The following is a 19,339-nucleotide window of genomic DNA, read 5'->3' on the forward strand; positions in this document are numbered from 1 at the left end:
TGAATTGAATTTTCTGGACTAAGATCGAAGTTTATTTTGGTAAAGTTGTGATAAAAGTTTGTAATGCTATGGAAGTACTGTATGAAGTAAAATCGATCACGTCAAAGTTTATGTACATGAACTGGCAGAACGGCTTTAGGCGAGAATAACTTAATGGTGGTTTCACTTGTAACATTACGCACCACACAATTTACAAATTCACCCCTGGGCGATACCTGCGGTTCCATGATGATGCATTTCGGTATGCTTCATGTTTCGGCTGTTTCCTTAATAACCATAACTAATTCGCCATAGTTTCCTTTATCTAATCGCTAAATTCGAAAACACCGTTACTTCGTAAATCAGAATTTAAATAATAGCATACGGAACTGTTTTCCAGAATAGTTCGGTGGGATAGTTTCCAGGAAATATATCTACAGCCCACTGCTTTGTGCATTTGTTAAAGTTTAAAATTAATTTTCACATTTTATGAAATTGAGATTGGAAATGACATAAATGTAATATCTACATGAGCGATTAAAGTATGAAAGTTTGATCGCGCTAAAATATTCTTGAACATTAAACCTCCTAGCTATATAAATGATTTATTCGTTTTTCGACGTTCGATGGAATATTCTACAAGCGACTTCCAGGTGCTAAATGGCATTAAAATTTTGTAGGATAATTGCTACGAATGAGGCTCTCTCTGCCAATACTTATGAAAATAAAATTAAGACCAAACGAAGTTTTTATCGTAGAATAATCCGCTTATCTTTTACTTTAAGAAGTAAGTTTTTCCTTTCACTATATATATATGTGTATATATATGTGTATGACACGTTTTAGTTTATGGAAATCGTTTAACACCAATGAGTGGCTCGTTGCGACAACGATCCCGACTTTGCGTTCGTCATTCGGTAAATAATGCACCGCGTGCGCACTTACATGGCGGTTCGCAGACTGAGAGTTCACCATGTGTCCGATCCGAGTAATAAATTATTAGATCAATTACAGTTATTACTTTATTCCAGCTCGACGCTTCGGAAGTTTGCGCGAAGCTGAGCTAGCTCGTTACCCTGGCAATTTTGCGGCTCGAGCGAAAACCGACGGAGTGCGAAGCTCGGCTAAAGTATTCCGCGAAAAACAAACAGCATAAGGTAAACGGCGAAGATCTCCGTTATTTTCACCAGCGTTCGTCCAAGTCGAACGGGGCCTCTCTTTTTGTTTAATTCGGCCGCTGTATAATTTTACTCTTGAGCGTGATCAAACGGGAAGGAAAAAGTTGGCTGCTCGATTGGCGGATGCGCGGAAGAGTTCGAGGAAATAGTTCCCTATTGGTTTACTCTCGGCACTGTTCGCTCTTTTTCGCGATATCGACTTGTTAATTTGGGATTCGAAAGCACACCTTCTCGTTAGGCATTGGGTATCTAACTGATAGTCAAAATGTGAAATGATATCCTTAAAAAATTGATCGTTTGACATTTTTGGTTACTCGATCTTAGAATTAAAAATTTACATGAAAATCGAAGAAAAATTGATTCGATTTAGTAGGTAATATGCATGGTTAATAGAGGCATAGAATGTTTATAAAACTGCACACATTATTCCCAACTGGATAGTTTAGTTGTCCATTCCAATATGCATAAGTAATTTATATTAGCAAATGATAAGAAAGTTCCTAATAGTTTGCATGTTAATACGTACGAAAGTCATTAGAATCGTCGAAAGTGACATTAATTTCAGCGAAGTGAAATATTGCAAAAGAATGTGGAACGTCTGTGATCGTCTACGTAACGTATCGTCCATTGCCGTGGTCGCGACAGGGTCGAGGGTTCATCAATTGCGAATCGTCGTTATTTAAGTAATACCAGAGGGGCGCGAAGTGTAACATAACTGGCACCCGGCCACGTTTAACAAATTCAAGATTTTCTTGGCTTTTTTATTGTCGTTCGATTATATCGCCGGCTCGCACCGTCGGTAGGGGCGCGGTTCGTTAATATAAAAGAATTGAAGGGTGCTGGTGAATGAATTCGCTTTAACGACCAGCGGAGAGTGTCGTTTGCCGGAAACGACGGTAGCCGAATCAACGACGAATCGTTCGAGTACCCTGAGACCTTTCGTAGCGCTACCGGAAAGAGCACTCGATGAATCGAGAGACTTCTCGATTACTTCGGGGGCGCTGGCACTGTTGCTGCCATTTCTATGTTTTTGGACATTTCTGACATTCTTTGATACATCTTCCAACGCTCGAACCCTTGTACAAATGATTTGACGATGCGGTTCGAATTGAATCAAAGCCAGATTCGACAGTCGAATTTCACTAATCAAAATTTTTTAGGTTGAATAAATTTACTTTGTTATTTCAGCCTCACCATTAAACACTATTAATATTTTTAAGCATGCACCGAAGTCAAAAGCTCATGTTAAAATAGTTATTTCGAGTGGGTGTAATAAAAATGCACTCGTTTTTACACATTTTGTTTAGTTACCTATGACGTTCTTCACACAACAATACTGTGTGTTTTCGCTACGTGCAAATGACATCTAATGGTCTATGTAGACGGAGAATTTTTGCCTCCTTTCTCTAATTTTACACGAATTTTTCGCGTAGATAAAAAAAAGTATTTGTGACTTTTGGATGCCCCAGGCTGGATAAAGTTGACACACTTTCGTCTTTGTTATGTTCTCTAATTATTTTAAAAATAGGACTCTGCTGCCTAATTTCAGTACGTGACGATGGAAAACTTCATTTACTTTTGTAAATTATCACTGGTCATCCAATTATGTACCTAATTACTCCTTCACAGAAAAGAAAAATAATACGTACACCTTATTAACCAACCCAAAGCACTCAAACTAGCCTTTAAGACCTTCGATACAAAAATGATTTCAAATCCTCCAATTTTCTTCGTTCCCACAGTCCTGGAAAATGAGGATTATTCGTTAGGAGCCTCGGTGCCGCATTGTAGCACTTCTACGGAAAGTTTATTAGATTGAAGCTCGCAGTCGCGACGAAGCAATATGCATGGATGTTTTATCGGTAACAGGCTCGTACACATCCGCGTCTTTTGAGCGCAGCCGGTGCTTTAATGGCGCCCTGAACTATGCTCTCGAAGTATTTATACGCTCACGGCCGACTGTGCGAGCTTTCGCATAGACCCCTAGAACTCTTTCATTCGGTCCTCGAAAAGCCATTCGAGTGAGACGACGCCGTAACGAGTGCGCAAACCCTCGCCCCCATCCCACCTCCTACGCTCTTCTTTTTGCCGACCTTCCGACGTCGCGTCTCTACATTTATATTTTCCCTCTCTGATCCGCGCGTTCACGCACGCCGGCTGAACTTTCTTCGCTCGCCGACCGCGCGTTTTCTGCCGCCTACAATGCAAACGAGTCGTCCAAGACCGATTTACATTTCCATTAGCCTGCTGCCTCGTTTAGCGCCGATAAATCTGCCCGCTTTCCTTCGTTGACAACTCCCTGAAACAAAGGGCGTCGCTATTAGGTGAACCAATTTCGTTTCGATCGTGATACATTTTTATACAAAATTTGAATGGAAATCCAAATTACAACTGTTTAGTTTATATTAAACTAATTTGCGAATGGGGTTGTAGAAGACGTTGGGGTAGTAGCACTAGCCAGACTTAATTTTTGTGAGGGGCTGTGTCACAGTTACGTTGATGGTACTTTAATCGTGATAGGGACGATTGAATGCATGCATAAAGTTTTTACTGCGACGACGGTAAGACTGACTTGGCTAATCGTAAATGGTAATAAGGAAATCGTACAATTCGCAACGTCCAAGAGATATATTGAGCGTTATTCGTGTCGCCCAGCGGTGCATAAAAGAGGCGCGATTTATAATCGCATAGATGGAAGCATCAAGTTGTCATATTTGTACGTTCTGAAAGACGTAAATTAACCTAGTGAAGTCAAGATTAGAGAAACGCATCAATAAAGGGCTTGTTTACCTCGAATCTAACGATCGAGCTTGAATTACACGCACTCCATCAACTTGATAATGACGAGAATAAGTGCTCCTCTTTTTTGTAAACATGTAACCATTACAGGAATCTTCGTGACTCCTCCACAGCAGAATCGATTAATCCAGTTCTCTCGCGTTCCAATCCTCGTTTATTATATATTAATCCCAACATTCCCTCCCACGCTTCGCGACAGCGAGCCTCGTTTGAAGTTGGGCGACCTCGGTCAACGTTTCAAGGTTTTCCATCGCGACACAAACGACCTAGTCGATGCTTCGGTCTGGCGGGCCCTAGAAAGCTAAAGAAAGAACGAAGGCAGGGGTTTCTCAAAGCGTGTGCCGCTACCAGCGTACTTATTAAGACTTATTACGGCTCTCACGCGCACAGCCAGCTACAGCCTCCTTTTCTCAACGAGGAAAGCTCCTTCGTGTTCCCTCGCAGCAGCCGCGCGCTTAATTGTTATAAATTGCCCCATCGGTTCGCGAAATGATTTACCGGCTCAGCTCGCATAAATTGCAACAAAGACTTTCGTTAAGAGAGTGATTTACGACTTCGCAACATCGTTCCCTGGTTTATGCCCAGCGAGCAGCATCCTTCCCTCTCGATGCGCCCTCGGCCAGCTTTCCCCGAGAATTATTATTCAATTTCATTCTTCGCGAGCAACCGGGCCGAATATTTATTTCGTTAGAATCCACCGCGATTTATTCCTCGCTCGATCCCGCGGGTATTCGTCAAGCGAAATCGAGAACGCGTCGCGTGTGTAATTCGATTACCAAAGTGGACCGTGTAATTCGCGCCATAGGGGGATCATTCTCATCGAGGAGGATTGTTCTTTACGGTTCGTGAACTGTGAAACTGATTGTACGGTTCGTCTTTTCTGAAATGTTTTGCGAAAGGTTATTAGGTATTATCACAGTGTGGGTTTCGTCTAGATTTGGCAAAATGTTTAATATTAATATTTTTGTATGTGTTTCTTTTTTTAGACACGTATACAAACTCTGAATAAAACAATCTCTGAAAATATTAAACTATTTAATAAAAAAATTTATTCAGGAACATGGAAACTTGTGCCTGGAAAAGAGAATCCTCAATTATACATTGCGGAAGACCTACACATTCGTGACCATAATATTTAAAATAGTAGACTATTCAATAAGTTTTGTCGTTCGATAAGAGATAACGCTATTAGGTTCGTCGTTTTATTTTTTTGAAAGATGGCACTACTGTTCGATGAACACGTGTGAAGATCCATATAGATCTGTCAACTTATTCGTATATTTACATCTGTTCAAAGTTGACGTGTCAATATTTTTTTACAATGGAAAAAATTGAATATCGTGCAGTGATAAAATCGTTCATTTTTTGGAAGGTGTAGCAGCAAAAGAAATTCATGTAGTAAATATTTAATTCATTATTACAGTATGAATCTCGTACAAATACTTACACCTGCTTACACTGTTAAATTGCGAACTGCATTCCGGGCAGTGGCTGAAGTTTCGAGTGAATTTTGGCTCAAGTTTATACAGTCTGGTGTCATCGCCCGCTACTCCGCTATGATCGTGAATTCGAATACGGGGCCGCGATTAGGTGAACAAAGTCTTGGATACGAAGGATGAACAAAGTCATTGGATAAACGGGATAGGCTCCGGAACGGCTTAATATCAAAGATGCCTGGCGTGATTCTCGAGATGGAGGTTTATTGCGTCGTAACGTACGATCTGCTGGCTAGTCGGGCCAGTAACCTAACCCAGCTCGAGAATTATACTCGGCCGAAACATGAGATTTCGGAAGCTTTCCATCGTTGCTTTTCATCTTCACTGCTTGGCACGGTGTTTCTCAAGTCGGGCCTGCGAACTTTTCGCAAATAAAAAAATGCTTCTTCCGCAGTGCCTCATTCTTGCTAAGAGTGCCCATTAAAAAGTTTGCCGTCATAAGTAGTATCGAAGTGGAATCTAAAATGCTTGAAGTTCGGAACAACTGAAATTTCGTCTCCTTTGTTAATCACTTTTCATTTTACTTCTAGTAAAAGTACCTGAAAATATACATTTTTGTAGCAATGATTTTTATGGATATAGAAGATTAGTTTATTATACTAGCTAGAATACGAAACTTTATAACACGATTAAACTTATTTAAACAGCAGTTCATCGAAATATATTACGGTGAAATGTGAAATTCGTGGAACAGTAGTTTACGGTTGAAATTCGCGATTCATAACGAGGCGAATTTTATCCAGAAAAAAAAGAAAAATGTTGTTCCACACGTACGAAAGGATTTCAGAAAACTTTTTTCGTTTTTTCGACCCCCTCCCTGCTGTGGTAATTAGTATTCTTCTTGAGAAACCGCCCTCAATTATCATATTCCCATTGCAGCCGATTTCGGTTGGATTCCAGTAATTTGCCCGGGCACCGCGAGGAATATTCATTAAGGCAGATACGGGGAACGCGATAAAAATTCTGAAAATTTAGCTGGTCTTACGTTTCTTGATTTTCTGCCGGCCGGAAGCCCTTTATTTGATCTTAACGCATATCCTGCTCGTTAAGATGCAGACGGACGGAGCGCGAGTGAGTCACTTGGTTCGCTGAGTCACAGGTCGTCGGTGCGCCGAAATTCAGGATGCTTCAATTACGCAGTCCGATAACGAAAGGAACCACTGCCAAAAAGTCCATCGGCCAGATAATGGTCCACTTATTGTCCGACTTGATGCTCGCGATACTCCGCCACGAGGGAAGCTCCCGGAAATTCTGATTTAAACGAAACTTCGCTTGAATATGTACCACGTTGAAGTACACAGAGAACAATTTTCTGGAGTGGTTATGACAACCACATGAATAATGTAAGGAGAATTGTATTAAGTGCCCCTGAAGCTATTACAGCAAAGTATTTGGATAATGTGATAGATGTATGTTTGAAGTTATTTTAACTGCAACTGCTCAATTCCTGGACATGCTTTCGATAGTTTGCGCTCCAATAGCATCTACCTACAACGTATATAGTTTGCATTTCAATAATAAATGCAACGTAGACCGAGGTGCAATACGATTCTTTTTTCCTAGAAGCTGTAAACCGATTAGCTTCACACTAATTCGTAAGGGGGCAGCTTCACACGGCTGATAATGTCTTCGTAGCGACGACTTTCGAGAATCGATTTTTACGATGTCAGAGTAATTAAGACGACGGATCCAATTAAAGCGAACGGAGCCCTCGGCTGCGACTAAGTACATTGAGAATCCACGAAAAGTAGGTATTCTCATCAGGTATTCTGATTGGAATATCTAATCAGGAGTCTATGAGAGCCCCGGAGACGAGAGCGTCAATTTAAGCTTCTAGGTACTGTCTCCGCGTGACGTTGACGCCATTGGCGAACGCTAAACCCCATGCAACGAATTCAAACTGAAACGTCTCCCGTCCTCGGTTTTTTGGTTGCTATTAACATTGAGGATACGTTTCTATCAGTTAATTTCCAAATACAGACAGTCTCATGAATATTCGTACCCTCTATGTCTATTGAAGAAGTTTGACTAAATTAAATAATAGGTTTGATATTACCAAATGAATTTATTATTACAAATATGTATATGAATAAGTTTACGCTGGTATATATTTATACATACATCAACAAACATACGCTTGAAAACATCAAACTTACCATTCAATTTAAACAAATTTCTTTGATAGACATAGATGGTGCGAATATTTATGGGACTGACTGTATTTTGGAGTCTCTGACCAAGAAATAACAGAGAAATACCTCTCACAAAAAAAAATATTGGTGATCATTGATATCACGTAATCGTAACCTCGAAACAAGTGCATGAAATATGAAAATTTAAATACTATATCATAAAGTCTCCAAGATAGTCTGAGCTATACCAAGATTGAGCATTTTTTTAATATCCCTCTTCAATGATTTCCGGGTACGGACTACACATGCCATTAGATTGATGAGCTGTCCTTTACATCTCAACAGTGATTTATTTCTTCAGCCCTAGTCTCTGAAATGGGAATTCGACTAGTTTCTCTCGTGAGCCCGTGTAATATTCGCACTCGTCGCAACGAGACGTTATCGATGCCAATGGCTTTGGCCGCTGCCTCCAGATACCAGGAACGATAGAGGGCTAATTACAGAGAGTGGGGAAAAAAGTATATTCGCGCGATTACACGATGTAAAAGTCACCGATAGCTTTCTCCCTCGGCCGTGCGCGCACCCTCGCCCGCGTCTAGACGCTTCGTGCGGCCGAGCGTTATCGCGACGCAGGTAGATAGCGGTGTGTGGAGAGAGAGTGACTCAACGGTTCGCCGGGCTCGTGCTGCATGCTGTTACGTGTCGCGGACACGTTTTGCAGCATTGTGCAATCTAGGATGACATATTACTCGGGAACGGGAAAAAAGCGTGCTCTTGCTCTCCCTTTGTACGACTTGAAGAGGTGCCAGGGCTGTTTTTGCGCAGCGCTAAGCACCGCCGGCGTATAACCCACGGTAGATCATTGACCGGTGCTTTGTTTAACTCTTTATTGCTCAGCTCGCTCGCCAACGCGGGAAAAAGGTCGGATTAAATGGTTGGGAAAAGGGGTCTATCGTGTAGGGTTTGTGTTTCAGGGTTTGCCGATGGACTCGTTAATAAGACTGATTCATTACGATTTCTTCATCTCGTGGTAGACGCAGGTGCACGTTTGGTAGAGTTCTTGTATTGGAATTCTTAATGGCAAATCTCACGCTCGATAAGTAGCATGCTGGGAATTTTAAAATAATTTTTGTTCTTAATCTTTAGAGTTGATAGAGTCCATTTCTTCCGGAGCCACGCAGGGTATTCGAATAAAGTAAAATATAAAAAGTAGCTAAGTTTATTACCGTAGAAAATATTAGGCGATCGAACCATTTTGAACTGAGGTTATCCATGAGAAACCCAAGGTCCTTATGATCTTGAGGAAGTGGATGCATTCTTATTCGTAAGGAGAAGATTTCACTGGATCGAGGGTGTTGGTGGTATCAACAACGACTCTGAAATTAATTTATCGGTGACGGTAATGCATTGTCGACACCGCATCGAGACACGCCATTCAATTAATCTAAATAACGATACAGGATCTGCTAGGGATTGCGCTTGGCCCGTACAGGATGAATATTCTGACCTAGCTGGCTGTCAGGTTTAGCACACAATCAAGCATTATCAGGTACGGTCAGACAGTAATTAATGGCTCGGCTTGGTCAAACAGTAATCAATAATCAATGGTCACTCATAATCAGGTCAATGGTACGGTGCTCCCATCACTTAGATCGGATCTAAACGTTACATCAAATTCGAAGGTAAACATTAGTATTTAACTGGCGGACGCGATGGCGCTTTGTTAGTCGTATTCAGGGCGCGTTTCAGTATGCGTTTATGGACGTGTCGCCCGACTGCTGAGAGCATCAAGATAGGTATTGACGATCGATGCAATCGGGCAACATTCAATGGAAACTAATAAATAACTCGGATTGGGGACACGTATTGAGTGTATCCATTAGAAACGATACTTTATTAATTCAAGGTTGGTCCTCTTTGGAATACGGAAACTACTTTGAAGGAAAACCAATACTAGTTAACGATCAAATATTCAAGTTGGAGAAATAACACATAATTCCACTTTTCACTAAAACTTTATAGCATCGTGTACGAACAGCTTAACCCTTTCAAACCTGGACTATTTTTGTTTCTCTTATTAATGTAATTTATTTTTTAGGGTTAACTTAGGCTACAATTAGTATGGAAAAATTAAAAAAAGTATCCTAATAGCGTTGTTTTCGAGGAAAACTGGTCTTCCTTCGTATGCACAAATAAAGACCTCAATTGTGGACGCCATGTCTGAAAGAGTTAACAGACTCAATTATAGTAGCTCAGTCTCTGATGAATGCCAACGAAAGTAATACAAGGTGGTCGTAATATGGGAATGCAGAGAAATCTTCAGCTCGTGAAGATCGTTTCCTGAAACAATGACGACGTCGAAATCTCCGATGGTGGAATGTTCAATAAACGCGAGTTCTTTTCCTTACTGAAGGAAGACTGAAGCGAGCAATAGGAAATGGGAAAAGGGAATTCCTGGGCTGGGGAGAACCGGAGGCGGGGTTTTCAAGAACGGAGTTAGGAGCGATTAAAGTTACACTTCGATCTCTAACCACAGCTCTCCGGATGGGTGGAATCTCTTCCGGCAATAGCAGTCGCTTCGGTCCGAGGCTTCTTTTTCTTCCTCGGCTCGCGAATACGTAGAGCAGCGACACTTGCGCAGCGACAGTGGCAGCGCGGAGCCTATTACTCGGCGAAAACTTACTTTTCCTGGGGAAATTACTTTCACGAAGTATCTTATTTCGTCGGTGACACGACTCCGAGAAGGCGGCGGCGCTCCATCCCATTTTTACTTTGCTGGCTGTTGAATTCTACGGAGAGACAGTATTGCTATACGTCGTGATTTGCCCTCATCCCGATTTTTTAAGTCTTTAAAGTTTTGTTATTATTCTATGAATAAAAGTGCAAAAGGGTGCTATTACATTTATTGCATATATTGAGTAGCTATAGATTTATGAATTTATCTTAGGAATCGTGAAATTTGTTCGGAGTGATTTTTGTATATAGAGCACGAATGCCATTCAATTTGAGAAAAATATCTGTATGTAAATATCAGTATGTTAAACTTTGTTTTGTTTTTCGTGTGTTTGAAACTAATACTTTGAAAATTTTGCATCAGCGTTGTCAGTTTATCGGAGTTGCCATCGATGAAGCGGCCGCCCAGACTACCAAAGCGGTTTCGTTCGTCGAAACACGCAACCCCAGCAGCCACGCATGCGCGAGTCGGTGTACTTAGGGGTAGATTAGGATTGACGGTCGTAGATCAATTGAACTGGCTCCCAATTGAAAGGGGGGCGTTCGCTTGTGTGTCTTTCCGAGGAATCTACATATTGTGAGTTATAGGTGTTTAAAAGGTATGTCTAGTTTGCATCCCTAAAAGTAGGGTGGAATTTCAAACTTTTTTGAGGTCACCTATTGAACGTGTAATTCATTTTCGATCTCTGTTAGGCTATCCTCAGATAACGAAATATAATTATAAGAAGACAAAGTGAGAAGCAAATTAATGTGACATAATATAACTTTAACATGGCATTTTCTGTAACTTTAACATGACAGAGTTCAATTTTATTTTTGTTTGAGGCTTTATGTATTGTCAGAGGGAGTTGAATTATTTCGTTGATATTTTAGTCCAGCTCCCATTTAGAGATTCCACCATAAACTACATTTCTTGAGAATAGTAAAACATTCTCATCGACGCAAGTAGTAAATTCCTCGACATTAAGCTCTAAATCCTCCATCCATTGTGAAAAGTGTCACATAACGCATAGACTAAAACGAACAGTGTGTGGACTCGCTGCAAATCTCAGAATCCGAATAACCGAGAGGCGGTGCAAGTGTTTACGTATCACAAACTCTGATCGATATCTTTCCGAAACGATACATGGCGCTTTTAGCTTCTATAAAGTAGACAAATTATGGCTCTTTTTCCTTTACGAGTTTCGGGTTCTCGATAGAGGTAATAGCGGGTAACAGCATTTTTATCGCGGAAATATATCGCCGAAAATTTACAAGGAGGACCACAACAGGCTATTCGCTACGAGCTTAGCCCGAATCTAGGTTAGAGGGCTCTAATCAGGATACATTGAATTATACCGTTATCGTAACCCCGCGTAATGTTGCATAATGTAAAGCATTCGATCAATTATGCAACGATATTTGTGCTTAATTATGCAGGTAAGCCAGGTATTCTCACGCTGATATCGACAATCACTTTTCGGCTTCGATATCCACGCGGATTACAGATTCCTAATTGTTGATCCCGAGCGCGTGATTCTCGGATATCAACTATTCGTTAATGATAATTAACAGCAGGCTTCATAATTGAACAATTTCTTTCTCTCTTCATCTGGCAACTGATATTTATTATCGCAATAGAATAGATTTGTAACAATGTGCATACATATCTATTTGTGTTAACAAGAAAAAAGTTAATCAAAGCATTAGAGAATCAAATATTTGAAGGCGTGTTTGAAACCAATGCTCAAAGATCACGAGTTTCGATGAGTCACAACGAGAGAGAGGATAGAAAAATGAGTTCTAGAATTTATAAGTATGGTGAAACCGACCAGAAATAGGTAACTGTGGATTAGTAAGATGAGATTTACCGGAGTGGTATGAAAGATAGTTAAAAATGAGATCGGCAAGGTAAGAAGGAGAAAATTGTTTACGCAGGATGCAAGGCTAGAGAAAATTCTCGAGCACCATATATCTATGACACGGATTCGAGACATGGTGCTGGGCTGGTCTTCCTATTTCTTCCATAATCCTCCCATCAGAGACATTCCTGTCCTCCGGTAAAAGAACCGTGGGAATTCGCATGATGCTCATCTCCAGAACCTTCAAACGGCGACGTATGCTGTCCCAAATAATAAAAATCGTGATAAATAATTCTAGAAAAATCTTTAAACTCACTTACCCATTGGACTATTATATTATTAACCCTTTGCATTCGAGAGGTGACTCTCAGTCACATTTTAATGTAATGCAGTAACTCGAGAGGTGACTCTCGTTCACCACTAAGTTTGACGCAGTAAATCAACCAACAATAATGTTTGTTTAGGTTTAATTTCTTTGAAACTCGAAGTGTCAATAAAATGATTGTCGGCGAGATAAAGGTCCTTAGCATTCGCGGGAATAGAATGTTAAGAAATCATCTCGAGTTGGTAGTAGATGCCAGAAGAAAAAACATCGAGTGCAAAGGGTTAACTACCACTTGATAGAATCAGCGCCCTCCACTCACCTATCTCCTACTGGACGTTGCAAATGAACATTTGGATATTTAAACCCATACCCTCTATTTATTCATTTTTGGCACCGCGTGGCCCATCATGGATGGGCTCACATGCTCAGCGAATTTCGATCGAGGAAACGAGTATCTTCCTTCAGGGCGTCATCCGTGGCGTTCCTCGGAACGCTGTTCTGAGGCATTATTATTTAATACCTATGTCACTGATCTAGTTTACAATTGTAATCACTACTCAGCGCGTACGTATGTCGATGACATGCAAATTCTATGCACATCAGAGCCATCCGGTATCGGTGCTGCGGCACAGAAAGTGGAATCGGACCGTGATACAATAGTCAGGATGATCAGGATGATCAGGATGATCAGGATGATCAGGATACCCTTTGGATAGGAGTTTCAAACTTAAACCCAAAGAAATGTAGCTTCGTGGTTGGCTCTACTACATTATTACCGAAATAGTGGAATATTTATAATAGTAGAATTGCTTGAAGGAATAATGAGAAGATATTGTTGCGTTGGCTAGAATGCAGAATTATATCAAAATGCCCTGACGGATAAAAGACTGCGTATTTCTACTATCAGTTCACTAAGTAGTCGATGGCTTGGGTGTAAGGCACTTTGAGTGTCAGTAGTCGAGGAGTGAGAGAATCAGTGATTGAAGAGTATCACACATGTCATCTATTGCGTAGCTTCGTATGCATGTGTGGGTAGCCAATCAATTAGTGCAGCGTAGCATGTATGTATGTTTGCCTCTGTTCTACTATATATCACGGGAATGGTTCATCGGCAGATCATGAAATTTCGTATGGCATCCTCGACATTAGTTCTGATACTATTAAATTTGTTGAAAAATGTCTCTATCACGAGAGAAGGAGATTAGCATTCTGTCTAGAATGTTACCAAGTTAACCGAGTCGTTCACAGTTCAGGTACAAGTGTAGGTTTCGATTAGGTCCCAGAATCGCTAGCCAGAAAGATAGCCAGAAATTGCAGCAGCTTCTCATACAGACGATCAATCGATTAGCGTAGCCAGAGGGGATAATTCGTATCACCTGGCAATCTTTCTTTCCGACTGCATCCTTATCGGCTCGGAGCGTTTCTCATCCGGGCGGGAATTTGCAGTTTTAATTATCGCGCTTAATACGTTACCGTTCCGCTAAAAATTAGATTTGCAGGCGGAATAGTTTTAGCCTCCGCCGAGGGATTACCGCTCGTAATTCAACTTGACGAGCGTCAGCGGAACCGGATACGCGGCCGGAATCACGCTTAATTCTTAAATTTCCCTGCTAATCCCGTTAGCCAGGCGGCGCGGGCGCCCCCGTAGTCTCGATCGATCGGATTGGATTCGATTCCAAGTCACCCCCAGGACATGATACCGATATCGAAAGGGCCGCTGGGAACGAGCGGAAAGGAGGAAAAAAGGGGATCGGAAGAGAGTGTAAATGAGAAGATCCGGAGTGGCAGTTAACGAGAAGATAACAGGAACACGCGTACACCTCCGGATCGGAGCGATGGAGGCAAAAAATGGGTCCCTTCTGCACGCGGCACGCGACTACTCGTGTTCCATCCCCTGCTTCATCGTGTACCATCGTCGTAGACTCGAACCTGAGGGATTCGCGCCTAGAAGCTTAAGTAGATTACTTTCCTTATTAACACTATACCAACATTCCATTTGTAATTTCTGATCGGACTAATGACTAGTCTTAAAGACACTTTTTTTAATTAAAATATTTCACATGGTACTACAAAAACAATTGTATATACTGTGTTGTTTGGAAAGTCCATGCTGATTTTTGGTAGGTGGTACAGGTCAAATTCAAATGTGCCTTTGAATTTTTTTTAAAAGTTGACACTTCCTGGACAAACGAGTAATTTGTACATTGTATATAAGAACCGTATACAAAAGTTTAAAAACGGTTAGAAAACGATTTGACTTGTCGTGGTAGGTTCAGTGTTAAATACGTTTTGTTAATAAACAAATGCCATTTTGTATATTCGATATTTTTGTTAAGTACGCGCATCGAAGTGTGAATTAAATTATTAGTAATGGGGAGAAATTGAAAAATAAGGTCAAACGTATTAAAGTCATCTCATACGATATAAAGCAGAGGACTCTTACGACTAACCACGGGTTCAGACGTTTTAAAGTCGAGGCAGGTTTTCCAAATCCCATCTTTCGCTACAGAAAGCCCCGAGCAGCTTTCCTGAAGAATGATTCCCAGATATTTGCCAATTCCTTATCTCCCTCTTGTTGCTTCATGTCCTTTCTACCCCCCCGATCATCTCTTCTCTCAGAGAACGTTATGTCCCGGAGACTTTATGACTCTACGTAAAGGCAAATGACCTCGTCGTCACTCTCTCCTGTTGCTCGGCCAGAACGAGAAACTGAAAGACGGAGGGGAGGAGGAACGTGAAAGAGGAAACGCCAGACCGACGGAGGAAATAAAGCATTTCGCGAGGGGATGGCAAGGTGGGGCCGGGGGTGGGTGGGGGGGTGGGGGTGGGGGTATAATTTTCGTTTCTTCCGCGACCGTATTTCGCGGAGACAATGCGGCCTGGGAACCGCAATCCAGGGTGCAACCGACCCAGAAAACACGCTTGGGATTACTGTACCGCGATATCTTGCTTTCTGGCTGCCTATTTGTCTTTGCGCCTCCGCGTCCACGCTTCCGTCTATGCTCGTCCTGAAGACCCGAAGGGTGTGAAACAAAGGCGGCCGCGAAATGGTTTTCTTTTTGGGGAGAGGAGGAGGATGGATGGCGACCAACAGACGTTATTGCGGGCGCAAGATTCTGGATTGCACCATGGGACGATGGTTTACTTTTCTCTGGTTTCATCGGGGATTGTACTCGAATACTGTCTTGCATAATACTTAGCGTGAATGTTCTACATATCAATTTTTCACGTTTCAACGTGCTTTGATATACCTAGAGTGCTTCGTAAAGGTACAGAAGTACTTTCTATTTATACTAACTGATCCATGGATAGGTTTACCACTTTATAATAATAATAATCTAAACATTTTTACGAGATGGCAAGAATTTTTAATGATTTCAACATTATTAGCGTTTCAAAACCTCAATTAACACGTTGGCTGCCAAAAGTTAAAATTACGTCTCGAGACTATTGAAGATAGGATAATTTAACATTTGTCGTAGTATAGGATTTTGTAACATCACCAAATTCACGAATCCTATCCAGATTTATTTTCATTATTTCCTCACCTTTGGAATTAATTTTTGTAATAAGTCCTGTCACCCATTTCTAGGTGACGTGGTGACCAACTTGTTAAATATATGTTCAAGCCCAGTAGTTCGAACCGACAATAATCGTCTTACCAGATCGTAATCTCTAGACAAACCTAACATGTAAAAATAATCGGAAACCATCCAACCGAATGCATAGCAAACATATTCGTTCAAGAGCATCCTCTTCAAGAGTGCGCAATCGAGGGCCCCGAGATACATTCCAATAAAATGAAATGATAATTGAACTAATAATCGAACATTCTATTAGTCAAACGATTTCGTCTAGCGGGGTTGAGCTACCATAGAGTGAGATCAAGTTTCACCATTCAAAGCTCTCCAGCCTCTAACAGACATTCACATATCGATTCCCTATGGAATCCCCTTTAGCTGAGATTGCACTGATCTCCGAGTTGAATGCCGGACTCCGAGCAACGTCACAAGAGAAACTTTCGAAACCGATTCGACGAAACGTCCAGAGTCAGGGTGCCTTGTTAAATTTCTAGTACTGGAAACTTTTTCTATTATTAAATTTGCAACGACGACTCGATATCCGTCTATTCCCTCAGCTCTCGCCCACGATCATTGGACGGAATTCGTTGGTGTTTGACGGATTAAACTCTACGCCAGAACGACTCGACGTTGCTGGATTGTGGAAGTCAGGATGAATTAGTTTTTCCTCGATAGAATCTCTCGCCATGGTTTGGAGTCGTTGATTATGCAACCAGAAGCGCGAAGATACACAATGTTCTCGAATAAATTCATTATTAAATCGTACAACTCGAGCGAACTGGAGGTAGACAGACGAAGGGGCCTTCGGCTTCTTGAAGTTTCTCGATGAATCTACTGCGAATAGTTTGTCGGTGTCTCCGTCAAATTTCTAGCCCGTCGCGGGCTAGAATCTCGCTCCGTTTTCGTATTAAATCAGACATACCTCTGCACGCGTTATACGCGCCTCGCCTTACGCTTCCAGCCGCCATTGTCTACGAATTCCTAAACGAAATATCGCTAGACACGGGAAAACAACGATGCGACAGGATACGCGCTGCAGTCCTGTGTTTTATTGCCTGGGCGCTCGGATAAATAAATATACGGACGCCTCCGCCACGACCGCTGCTCGGCCTTAAAAATGATAAAGAAGGGTATCGACTGTCCGACCACCCTCAAGTGCAAAAATACATAGAGAAACGTTCTGAACCCTACATTCTCCTGGATGGGAATCAATGCGAAATCATTTTCCTCTGTCTCGAATTTTTCGATGGACTTGTCGCGTCGTTCCTGATGAACTAGACCTAACTCCATCTGAATCTCACAACATTCCTTATTATTAAGAAAAATCTAACACTGCACATGTTTCTAGGTTTCCAAGAAGCAGCCAAAGATGCTGTGAGACATTCGACGCGTAGCAATCGGGTGAGTACTCTGTTCCTCTCCCTTTTCCAATGTCGGGTGCTGGTCATTTAAAAAATTTTGTTTATTTATTAATTGATGAAAATACAAACGCAACTACTGTCGGTACAATCAAGTACAAACGAAATACTATAATTTTCCGTACAAAAATTTAATTTTTTTTAAAAGTCGGGTGCCAGATTCACATAGCTCGCATGAACACGCTACGCACGGGGATCGATGAGAACGGAGTTTTTCCCTCGGTTGAGCTTAAAAACCGTTAAGCCGAGTCAAAGACTCGCGATTGTCGCAAAAATCCGTGAAACTTTCTTGCTTTCGACTGCGACGATTTCCAGGGTAGTGTCCCCATCGAGCCAGCTCCCGGATCCGCCTGCTGCACGAACCTTTCTCATGAATTTCATAAAGTTTCATCCGTCCTGTACATTCGAAGTTTCACGAGCCCCGTGAAAATTGACGCCATTCGACGCTCGCCTAAAGCTCCGTCCAAATCGAAATCTAAGCTGCGGCATCAATATACGGTGGCTCGTACTATAAATCCCGGTCGCTTTTCTCGTTCGAAAACGGGGTTACGAGATGCGGCTGCTGCGAGCGACCAATCCAATCAACTTACCTAAGAGACTTATGACAGAAATTTCATAAAACGAGAAGAAAGGGCTGCTTTAGGCAACGACGAACGACCACGATAATTCAGACAATTCCGCGCCACCCAACCCCGTCCGCCCTCTTGCTACCTCATCTTTGTTCTTCCGCCTTTAAACTATATTCTTAATCGAATTCCGAAGGTTTTATCTTCGCCTGAAGTGCATTATCGAACGGCCAATAGTAATAAATTTTATTCTATCGTGTCGTCGAGCCAGCCCTCTTTTTCATCGTTCTGATTAATCCAATTTCAACACGACCGAACAGTAAACGCTGCCAGTCAATGTACGCTCGCTCTCTCTCTCTCAGTCCCGTTTCGTGTAAAATTCATTCCCCTTTATATAACAATAATGACCCTACGCCCTCAGTTCGCTCGCTGAATCATTCATGTCGTCGAGGGGGTCAAGTCTGTGGAGTATTCGTCAGCTACCGTGCGATTACCGTGCATTAGTCGAGGCAACTTCGCGTCCCTGAAGAGGTCAGAAGTGGCCTTCCAGAGTACGTGGAAGCTTCGGAATACCGACCCTCCACTCGCAGTGTGTTTCATTGTCATTCTTCCGCTTTCTTTCCCCGCACACGCGGCAATAGAAACCCGTGTACGCGTCCACTTCTTTCCTCGTCGAAGTTGCCATTGCGATCGCTCGATGGCATATCAAGAATTGTAATTGTACATGGAAAGGAAATAGTCAGAAATTCATTTCACTTTACTCTGTAACGGTATACCGATACATTTACGTTATTTGCAATAGTAGAGGTACCTCATTATTTCGCTCAAAGGTTTATTAAAGCATACTGAATTATTTTTTTTTTGTACTAATGGAATTTAATTTTTAGGGTTAACTTGGACTAAAATTAGTATGGAAAAAATTTGTTTTAAATCCTAATAGTGTAGTTTTCGAGGAAAACTGGTCTTCCTATATGTGCACAAATAAGGGCATTCGCCCTAAACGATAGTCTCGATAATTTTTCAATTTTATGTCCTCACTTTTGGACGCCAGGTTTAAAAGGGTTAAAACGACGAGGTAATTACCACGTTTGAATAAAAATTGCGAAGATGACTTCTGCAAGGGTCTACTTTGAACTCGACAGCCCTCAACGAAAATTCCGCGTGGAGGTGGAAAAGCGTGTTTGGAGCAAGTGAAACATTTTCGAACGTAGCTAAAATAGTGGCAATGGAAGTGGTGTTCGCTGGAACGAGACTGCGATGCTGCAACGAGAATATCAGCTTCTATCGCATC

General features: G+C 41.7%; 1 protein-coding gene across 2 annotated transcripts in view; it reads left to right on the forward strand.

Moving 5' to 3' along the window:
• Positions 1-19,339, forward strand: part of LOC128885249 (discoidin domain-containing receptor 2-like) — a 239,163-nt gene that overhangs the window by 44,937 nt on the left and 174,887 nt on the right. For both annotated transcript variants that reach the window (XM_054139192.1, XM_054139191.1), the window contains one exon: positions 17,413-17,465. The gene's annotated coding sequence lies outside the window, so the exon portion shown is untranslated. The remainder of the gene's footprint in view (positions 1-17,412; positions 17,466-19,339) is intronic.

This window comes from Hylaeus volcanicus, chromosome 2 (genome assembly GCF_026283585.1).
Source record: "Hylaeus volcanicus isolate JK05 chromosome 2, UHH_iyHylVolc1.0_haploid, whole genome shotgun sequence".
Classification (NCBI taxonomy): Eukaryota; Metazoa; Arthropoda; class Insecta; order Hymenoptera; family Colletidae; genus Hylaeus; species Hylaeus volcanicus.